Consider the following 10,716-nt stretch of genomic DNA (forward strand, 5'->3'; position numbering starts at 1 on the left):
CAAAAAAAAAAAAAAAAAAAAAAAAGGCCAATATAACAATGAAACAGAATAGAGAGCTCAGAAATACAAACACACATTTATAGTCAATAGATCTTTGTCAAAGGTCCAAGAACACAATGGAGAAAGGATAGTCCCTCTAACAAATGATACTGGGAAAACTAGATATTCACATCAAAAAAAAAAAAAGTGAACATTTATCTCCCCTTATATAAAAATCAACTCAATATGGATTGAAGACTTAAACATAATACCTGAAACTAAAACCACATGGACAAAGAGCTTCTTGACATTGGCTTAAGCAATTATGTTTTGGATATGACTCCCAAAGCACAGGCAACTAAAGCAAAAATAGACAAATGGATTGCATCAAACTAAAAACTTCTGTACAGCAAAAAAGAAGAGTACAGAGACAATGTACAGAATGAAATAATGTATTTGCAAACCACGCATCTGATAAGAGGTTAATAGCTAAAATATAAAGGAACTCAACTCAATAATAAGAAAATAAAAAACCTGATTTAGAAATGAACAAATGACCTGAATAGAATGTTTCTTCAAAGAAGACATCCAAATTACCTACAGAGATGATTTTTTTTTAAATGCTGAACATCACTAATCACCAGGGAAATGCAAATTAAACCACAATGAGATATCACCTTACCCATGTTAAAATGTCTATTATCAAAAAGAGTAATGATAACAACTGTTGGTAAGGAAGAAATGGAAAGCCTCATTTCTACTGGTGGAAATGTACATTAGTGCAGCCATTATGGAAAGCAATATAGAAGTTTCTGGACAACTAAAAATATAACTATCATATGATCTAGCAACCCCATTATTGGATATATATCCAAATGACATGAAACAGTATGTTGAAGATATATCTATACTACCGTATTCATTGCAGCATCATTAAAAATAGCCAAGATACAGAAATAACCTAAGTATCAATGAATGAATGGATAAAGAAAATATGGTTATATACAGAATGGGATACTATTCAGTGTTTAAAAGTAAAGGAGGATATTGTATCAGTTGGACTTCACATGGATTAACTTGGAGTACATTATGTTAAGTGAAATAAGCCAGGCACATTGAAACAAATAGCTCATAATTTTACTTATTTATGAAATCTCAAAAAGTTACTTTATACAAACAGAGTAAAATGATACTTATCAGAGGCTGGGGTAGAATAATTAGGGAGATGTTGATCAAAGGACACAAAATTTCAATTAGGAGGAATAAGTTCAAGAGATCCTTTGTACATTGTGGTGACTCTAGTTAATAAAAGTATATTGTATACTTGAAAATTGCTAAGAGAGTACATTTCAAGTGTTCTTCCCACCAAAAAAAGAAAAACATGCGAGGTAATGCATATGTTAAATAGCTTGGTTTAGCCACTTCACAATGTATGCATATACCAAACCATCATATTGTACACCATAAGTATATGCAATTTTTACTTGTCAATTTAAAATTTTTTATAGTATATATTACAGACCATTTTATTAACTTTCAAAATGGGGAAAAAGAAAGTATGGATTCTGAATTTCCACATGCCTAAGTTTTAATCCCAGTTTTATCACTTATTAGTTGTGTAATCATGAATTAATTAATCTCACTATTTTCTTATCAATAGTTCATTTTTATCAATAAAATAGAGGTAGAATAGTAAATATTTCAAAAAATATCTTAAGATATTTATCACAATTGCTGTTCTGCAATAAATGCTTTTTAATAGTCAGCCATTATGAATACCATTATGCATAAAAGTTTGTTGATATTTTGTACTATTTAGACTATTATAATTACTTCCTTAGGTTAGAATGTCAAAAGTACAATTACCTAGTGAAAGAGCATAGGTATTTGAGACTTCTGACTAATATTATGACTGCTTTCCAACTAGGTTGGATCCACTTACATTTTAGAAGTTATTTTTCTAGCACTGTAATTTCTTTATTTTTTAAAAACTAAGGATAGTAAATAATTGTCACATTAATTACTTATTTAAATATGACTTGATTATTATTATTATTAATTTTTTTTTTGAGTTGGAGTCTCACTCTGTCACCCAGACTGGATTGCAGTGACCACTTCAGGCCACCGCAGCCTCGACCTGCTGGGCTCCGGCGATCCTTCCGCCTCAGCCTTCCAAGTAGCCAGAATAACAGGCATACGCTACCATGCCCGACTGATTTTTTTTTTTATTATTTATTGTAGAGATGAAGTCTCGCTGCCCAGGCGGGTCTCGAACCCACAGGCTCAGGCAATCCACTCACTTCAGCCTCCCAAAGGCGCAGGATTACAGGCTGAGCCACCGAGCCTGGCTGACTTAACTATTATTAGTGTCAAATAATATTTTAAATATTATTTAAAATCCTAAAGTCTGAGAAACAATGCAGCATTCATGAACAAAAATAAAAGACTGTAGAATGAGAATTGTCAATTCTTAAATATTCTGTATTTAATAGATTCTGAGTGTTGTGGATTTTATATACTTTTTTCCTTGCCTTTTTTGTCTTTCTGATTATTCTGTTTTGGAAGAAATATTATTTATTACAATTATCAATTAAAGAAAAAGGAACTTTTCTCAAAGCAATGAAAAATGATTAGTAAGGAAAGCAACTTGAAAAGAGTGAGCTTTGATGGAGTTGTTACTTCTTAACATTCCCACTGATTCTAAGTAAACTGTAAATCTTAAAAACCTCTACTTCTCAGGCTGTTTGAAAATTATATCTCACATAAACCTACCTTGTGCTAATCTCAAATTCTTATTCCTATCTACATATTTCATATGCTTGCCATGCACAGAGCAAGGCTAATCACTCAGAGGATAGTCCTGAAGCAAGGTAGACAATGAAAAATGAACACTGTAGTTAAAGAAAGAAGAAGAAGAAGCCTTCAGAAAAGACATGCAATCAAACTGTTTCAGATAGACTACATTTTATAATATGTCATGTTACTTCATTTGTAATTTACAGTGGTAGAACATAAAGAAACCATTCACATTTTAGAGGCAAATAAACTCTGAAAAACCACATAAGATTCTGGTTTGCTTCTAAGACATTTTAGTACAGACATCAGTGATTTGCCAAAAACAAAAAACAAACAAAATACCATTTTCTGTATACAGGGGGATGGTGAAATAGAAGCAATTAATATGTAAAAGTCCTTAACTGTAAATAGTTCTCATCAATTTCAGAGATAACTGAGGAAATCTTCTGTTAACCCACCTTTATGGTTCAAGTATAGTAACTCCTACTGTACCATATACAAACCTTCATTGGAAGCACAGCTTCTATTCCTAGTCTGATAAAGAGATTCTTATTAGATGAATAATATTTTTCTTGTCTTTGACACCATGATCAGTACCAACAAATATCATGTCTTCTCTAAGTTGAGGCTACAGACATTCCAATGTTGCCCATTGTATCTTTCTGTTCAAATGAAAATTATCCTTATAAGTCACATAAGTTTACCTGAGGTCATCAATTTTTTCATGTCTTCCATCTTTGATACCTTCAGTGTATCAGATCTCCCAAATTTCTGCCACTTTTCTTAAGACATTGTGTTCTGAATATTTCATGTATGTGTATGTGCATACATGCACATTATCTATGCTCTTCCTTCTGACCAATAGCTCTTCTAATATTATATCCAAGTGCTTTAAAATGACAGTTTCTAAACCGAGAAAATACTCAGAGAAAGACTTTGCTGAACCTAGGTTCAGAAAATTGCTTTGTAAATACAAGGCCATTTGAAGATTCTCACTGAGCCTATTGTTCTTACTTTTGGTGACACCTCACGCAGTAGAACAAATGCATTAAAATGCATCTAAATGCCACAATTAATATGTGAGTTTTTTGCTGTAAAAATATGTGAAGAATTTTTGTAATTTTGCTTTTGAAAACATTTGGTTATCAGTAACTTTTTAAAGCTTGGCTGTAATTTTTCTGATAATCAATAAGGATAGCCAGAAATGTTTGTGATGTGAAAAATATCTACTCTGCCACCAGTTTAAAATATAATGCCACAAGTCATGAATTTAAAAAGTAATAATTTTTCAGTACTTAGATTCTCTCTCTCTCTCTCTCTCTCTCTCTCTTTCTCACACACACACACACACACACACGATCTTGCATACAAAAAAAAAAATATATATATATATATATATATATATATTTTTTTTTTTTTTTTTTTTTGAGTTGGAGTCTCACTCTGTCGCCCAGACTGGAGTGCAGTGGCTGCTCCTGGCCACCGCAGCCTCGACCCGCTGGGCTCTGGCAATCCTTCCGCCTCAGCCTTCCAAGTAGCCAGAATTACAGGCATGCGCTACCACTCCTGGCTGATTTTCTTGATTTATTGTAGAGATGAGGTCTCGCTGCCCAGGCGGGTCTCGAACCCACAGGCTCAGGCAATCCACTCACCTCAGCCTCCCAAAGGCGCGGGATTACAGGTTGAGCCACCGAGCCTGGCTACAAAATATATTAAACACTTCTATGCACCACTTCAGATTCTCGGACGCACCTGTCTCTTTTCCAGTGATCACTGGTCAGAGGGAAGAGGAAAGGAGGTTTACTCAGACAATATTTTACTTCACATCCACACCAAACACTTCTCATGTCCTGCCCTGAGTCTTCCCCAAGAGATACAACTACCCAGCACCCAAGTATGCTCAATTTGAAAGTTTGAGGGAGTTACAATTTATTGCATAAATCTGTGATCAATTGGAAGTAGAGGCTTTTAAATAAATTATTTCTTCCTCACTCCCTTTTTTGGGGGACCCTAGACTACAAATTTATCTACAAAAACATTTCAGGAAGAGACATTCAAGAAACATACTAGTTACCGTTTATGATAGTGGAAAAACTAAGATCATACATTTTTCCTTTTTTAATATCCTTTTGTGACATTGGAAGAAAATTAGCATGTGCTTTTATTATGCTTACATGCAAAAGAATTTAACAAATTCTAACATTTAAAAATTTGTGATTTCATGAAGGCAGGGTAAATCATAATCATTCTAAAAAACTTATAATGTCAAGGCCACAGCACCTCCCATGGACATTTCTAGCAATTCAGCTGGGAAGATCTTTTTAAAGAAATTGCTCAGGAAAGCTGAGAGCAGTAAAAATTCAGGAATCCACAACATTGGTACAATCTGGTCATCATTGTTGATTTGTGACAAAATTTAACGAATTCTTATTTTAAAAACTTAAACACAAATATCACTTTAAAATGTATACTATTCCCTAGGTACAAAAACATCTTTAACAATTCTGGGATTCAGCAATTGAGGAAGAGCAAGCTGGTACTGATGCCTAATAACATATAATATTTACATCCTGTTCTCATCCAAACCAGCAATCATGGACTCTATAATATAAGCTATAATTAAAACTGTGAGTGAATCAGTACAAACAAATAAATAACTAAAACAGAACATATCAACCCCAAATTTGGCTCAATTTGTAAGGTGAGAGATTACAGATGTTCTAATTGAAAGAGTTAAAGGATATATAAATGATTCTTTTTATGGGGATTAGAAGTATCTGAAAATAGAAAAGGGACTAAGAATTGAACCAGTTACTTATGATATTTTCTGCATCTTTCAGCTGAAGATATTAAACTGAACTTTATTTGGTATAAGTGGGAGGGAAGTGGTAATTAAGCATTATTTATTTTTTCTCGGTCATCAGTTCACTTCAGCAAATTTAAAATTAGAATTTCAGTATCCTTAAATATGTCAGTGATGCAGAGATATTACTAATCCATGCAAACAACATTAAAGCAAAAGTTACCATAACTCCAGAATTAACCCATAAGCCAATGTTTCTCAAAGCATTGTTTAATAAACCAGAGAAGTATGAAGGGGAACCAAAAAAACCCCCAGAATCATCTTTTGAAGGGTGGCCCCTTGTGTGCTACCTCAACTGAATAGGGTATTTAGGTCAGAGGGTCAAAAGTGAGAAGTGAGTGCAGCAGTTGTCAAAAAATTATTCATGTATACTAATGATAACTTTTATAGACATCTTCCAGGGGCTCAAATATGAAAGAACTACACATACAGAATGAAACTATCTTGTTAATCACTATCTTTAAATTTGCTTTAATAAATGTGAACATGACTTAGCTGTTTGCACCTTACAAAGGCATACAACTTAGCCCTACAATAAGTAGTATCTTAATATTGGGAAATATTATTGTTCACGATTTACAGAAGAAAACTACTATCAAAAAGGTTAAATGATAATAAATAGCACAAAGTTGGAGTAAGACATAGAGAGATTCAAATCCTGGTTCTGTTATTTACCTGTTATATTACCAAGATAATGTTGTTTAACTTCTCCAGATCCCTTATTTGCAAAATGTGTTAATAATAACTACTTAATTGGATTGTTGGAAGTAATAAATTTGATTAAACATCTAAAATTATCCTCATAGTGCCTGAGAGAGTAAATGCTTGAAAAATAAAATTAAAAATAAAAGATAACAGACAATAAGTGAGAGGACTGAAATACTAACTTTCTCCCATTTTACTACATAGCCTTATCACAAATGATTTCCAGATGTTCTCATAGCAGGATATCTTACTTATTCTGTGTCATAGATGGTATTTCCTATATCAATGCAGAGTCTTCCAGTTGTATAGAAAATCCAATTCAAAATAACCTCAAGCAAAAACTGGAATACATTGGTTCCAGTAACTAAATAATCCAAGGATGTCTGACATCAGGCCCAGCTGGAAACAAAAGCTAAAATAATGTCACCCATAGCTATCTCTTAGCTCCATTTCCTCTATGTTACATCTATTATCAAAGGTCTCTTTTCTCATAATTTTAAAATGGCTGCCACAGTTCACAGGACTTGCTAACCTAGTCAACTCCAATTGAAAAGAGGTAGAGTCTTCATATAATACCTCTTGTTCTGGAAATTCTATATAAGGAGAGATTTATTCTGATTGGCTTGGCTTACATCACCTGCCCATTCCTGAGCACATCCCCTGGTTGGCTTATATCTGATTCATATGTATACTGCAAGTATTTGTGAGCAGGGTTTCACAGAGATTCCCTGGATGAAAGGTTAAGAGAAATTGAATTTCCAAATACAAACAGTGATTCTTTTTATCAGAAGGCATCCCTGTACGTCAAACGGGGGAGAAACTCAAATATCTTCCATGTCTGTATTTTAAAAGGAAAAAATTGAGTCTCATCTAATAAATCTTTGCCTACCCTAAGTTCCAAAAATATTATCATATTTTCTTTTAGAAGACTTATAATTTTGACTTTTCTTTTTAGGTCTGTGATAACATATGACAGCCATAATTTACAGTAGTTTTTTTTTTATTTCATATGGCACTGATCATCGCAACTTTGCCAGTTGGGACTTCAGAAGTACAAACCAAGAGAATCTGCTGGAAAAAAAATCTGCAAGGCATTTGGAGAAAAAAATTCCTTCTTTCCTTTAAGACAAAATGTAGGAGGAAATTAGCAAGAATAGGATTCATAAACCTGTATTTTATTGCCTGTTTTTATTTTTTTGTATTCTCTGATATTTCTTTTGCTAATCTTTTGTTGATAATTAAAATTTTGTAAAAGGACAAGCTATCTCAGTTATATTGAAAATATCAAGAGAAGGTGGTTTCATTCACACTTAATTGAAACCATGAAATTTTTATAAGGTCTATTTTTTAAGTCTTTACATTCATTAAGACGTGTTTTATGGCCAATCTTAGTGGTATCAATGTGGAAAAAGCAATGGGCTGTCCCACCAGGAAATTCTCCTGACAGAACAAAAAGCTTAGGGGTTCTAGACTTTGTTTCAATATGAGAAGTTCTATCAATAATTAAATTCTCATAGACTATTGAAGATTAATTCAGTTCAGCATTCATTTACAAAAATAGGAAACAGCCTCAACATCAGCAAAAAAATATATAAAATATTCTCCCCAAAGAATTAGTTTGTTTGATTAGATTCTCCTTACACTTAAAACCAGCAGGTGGGAAGTCAAAGAGCTTTTAAATATTCTTCATTTCTGCTTACCCACCAGGAGCTTTAAAGATACAAATGGAGTGGGTTATGAGCCTCTGCAGGTGTTAGGGAACGAAGATAAGTATCTCTTCAATAACCATGCATTTTTGGAATATAAAGTATATTGAATAAACTCTAACTTGCGTCACTACAGTGTAACTATAGGAACTCAACAGCAGCACCATGCTAATGTTGGATTTCCTCAGCTTGCTTAATATAACTATTTTTCCTTACCAAGAGTTCTGAATTTTGTATTCTGTCTCTGGCATAGCCTTAAAGATGGGAGAAAGAAAACTATATTTAGGGAGAAAAAAAGAAAAAGAGACGTCTCCATTTATTTTACCTATCTTCTCCTAAGAAGTATTTCTCTTTCTATTATTTATGGAGATAAGTGCAGATTTTGGGGGAACAGTTCAAATAATTTTGACAAATGCACACACCTGTGTAACCCACATAGTCATCAAAATACAGAATATTTCTGTCACTCCATATGTTTTCTTGAGCCTCTATGATGGCAATCCCTACCAGACACATTTCTTTCCCCTAATCCCTGCAAATCTCAGTAGTATCATTATTTTGTTCCTTTTTACTATTGAGTACTATTTCATGTTTATTCATTTTCCTGTTGGTGGATATTTGGGCTGTTTCTAGCTTGAGTATTTTGTGAATAAAATGGCTGAGAATATTCTTATACGAGTATTTTGTACATATATTTTTATTTCTGTTGGATAATTGATTGTGGGGAGGGCTAAATCAGAGAGAGGGGTAGAAGTTTATACAAAATTTCCAAATGGTTTTTCAAAGTGGTTCTACCATTTGAAATTCCTATTAGCGATGTATGAGAGTACCAACTGCTCTGCATTCTCATCAGCACTTGGTATTGTCAGTCTTTTTAATTTTACATCACTCCATGGGCTATCTCATTTGCATATCTCTGATGACTAATGATAATGAGCACTCTTTTGTGTTCTTTATCAAATGTCTGTTCAAGTTTTTGCCCATTTAAAAATTGGGCTGCTTTTCTTATTACTAAATTGTAGGAGTAGTTTACATTGTCTAGGTACAGGTTTTTAATATGATGTAAATAGTGCACTTCTTTCCAATATATTACCTATTCATTTTCTGATCAGATGTTTGAAATTTTCATGAAGTCCAATGTTTACTTCTTTAAATTTATTGAGACTTATTTTATGGCTAATTTTAGTGAATGCTTAACGTGCACTTGAAAAAACTATGTATCTGCTCTGTTTGGGTTCAGTGTTCTATGAATGTCAACTAAGTCAAGCTGACTGATAGTTGTTCAAGTCTTCTCTAGACTTCCCGATTTTCATTTGTTTGTTTGGGGTTTTTTTTACTTATTTTATCAGTAACTGAAAGGAGTCTTTTAAAATTTTATATTTATGAGATTGTCTATTTCTGTCTTTAGTTATTTAAGTTATTGTATCATGTATTTTGAACATCATTATTTGGTTCATACTCATTTAGAATTGTTGTGGTCTAAATGTTTGTGTCCTCCAAAACATCATATGGTGAAACCTAATCACCAAGGTGATAGTATTAGGATGTTAGCTTTTGGGAAGTTATTAAGCTATGAGGGCTCTACCTTGTCAGACACCAAATTTGTCAGTGCTTTGATCTTAGATGACTTCTCAGCCTCCAGAGCTGTAATAAATAAATTTCTGTTGTTTATAAGCCAATTAGTTTATAGTATTTTATTATAACATTCAAACAGACAGAGGCTGTTATGTCTTCTCAATAAAGTGACTATCAGTATAAAATGTTCCTTTTCTCTTATAAATGATGCTTCTGCTGAAATCCATTTGCCTGATATTAATGTATTCACTCTACCTTGCTTATAATTAGTACTTCCATGGCATATCATTCAGTTTTAATTATTATTTTTTGCCTTCTGTTTGCTTTGGGTATTGTTTTCCCTCTTTTTATAATTTCCTAAGGTGGAAAGTTAGGTTACTGACTTGAGATCTTTTTTCTTTTTAAAATTTAGACTTTTGTAGATATAAATTTTCCTCTGCTTTTGTTGCATCCCATAAGTCTGAGTATGTTCTGCTTTTGTTTTTTATCTCAAAGTATTATCTATTTCCTTTGGGTTTCTTCTTTCCCATTAATTATTTAAGAGTATATTGTTTAAATTCCACATATTTTTGAATTTTAAAATTTCCTGCTGTTATTGACTTCTAATTTCATTCCATTGCTATGGAAGAATACACTTTGTATTATTTCCATCTTTTAAAATTTATTGAGACTTATTTTATAACTGAACATATCATTTTTTCCTGGACAGTGTTCCATATATACTTGAGAAAAATGTGCATTCCACTGATATTTAATGGGATGTTCTACAGATACCTTTTTGGTCTAGTTGCTTTATGGTATCCAAGTCTTCTACTTTTTTGCTAATCTAATGTCGAATTGATCTATCCATTATTGAAAATGGCCTCTTTCTCTTTTTCCTCTTCTTCTAGAACTTCCAGTATGCATAATATGATAAGGTAGATGGTGTCTGTAGGTCTCTTAAACTCTGTTTATTTTTCTTCATTTTTAACCTGTTCTCAGACTGGATAATTCCAATAGACCTATCTTCAAGTTCACTGCTTCTTCCTCATCTCTCTTTAAATATGCTGCAAAGAGTCTCTAGCAAAATTTTTAGATTACTTCAGTGTACTT

Source organism: Carlito syrichta, unplaced genomic scaffold (genome assembly GCF_000164805.1).
Source record: "Carlito syrichta isolate Samal-C Ts95f unplaced genomic scaffold, Tarsius_syrichta-2.0.1 Scaffold164379, whole genome shotgun sequence".
Lineage (NCBI taxonomy): Eukaryota > Metazoa > Chordata > Mammalia > Primates > Tarsiidae > Carlito > Carlito syrichta.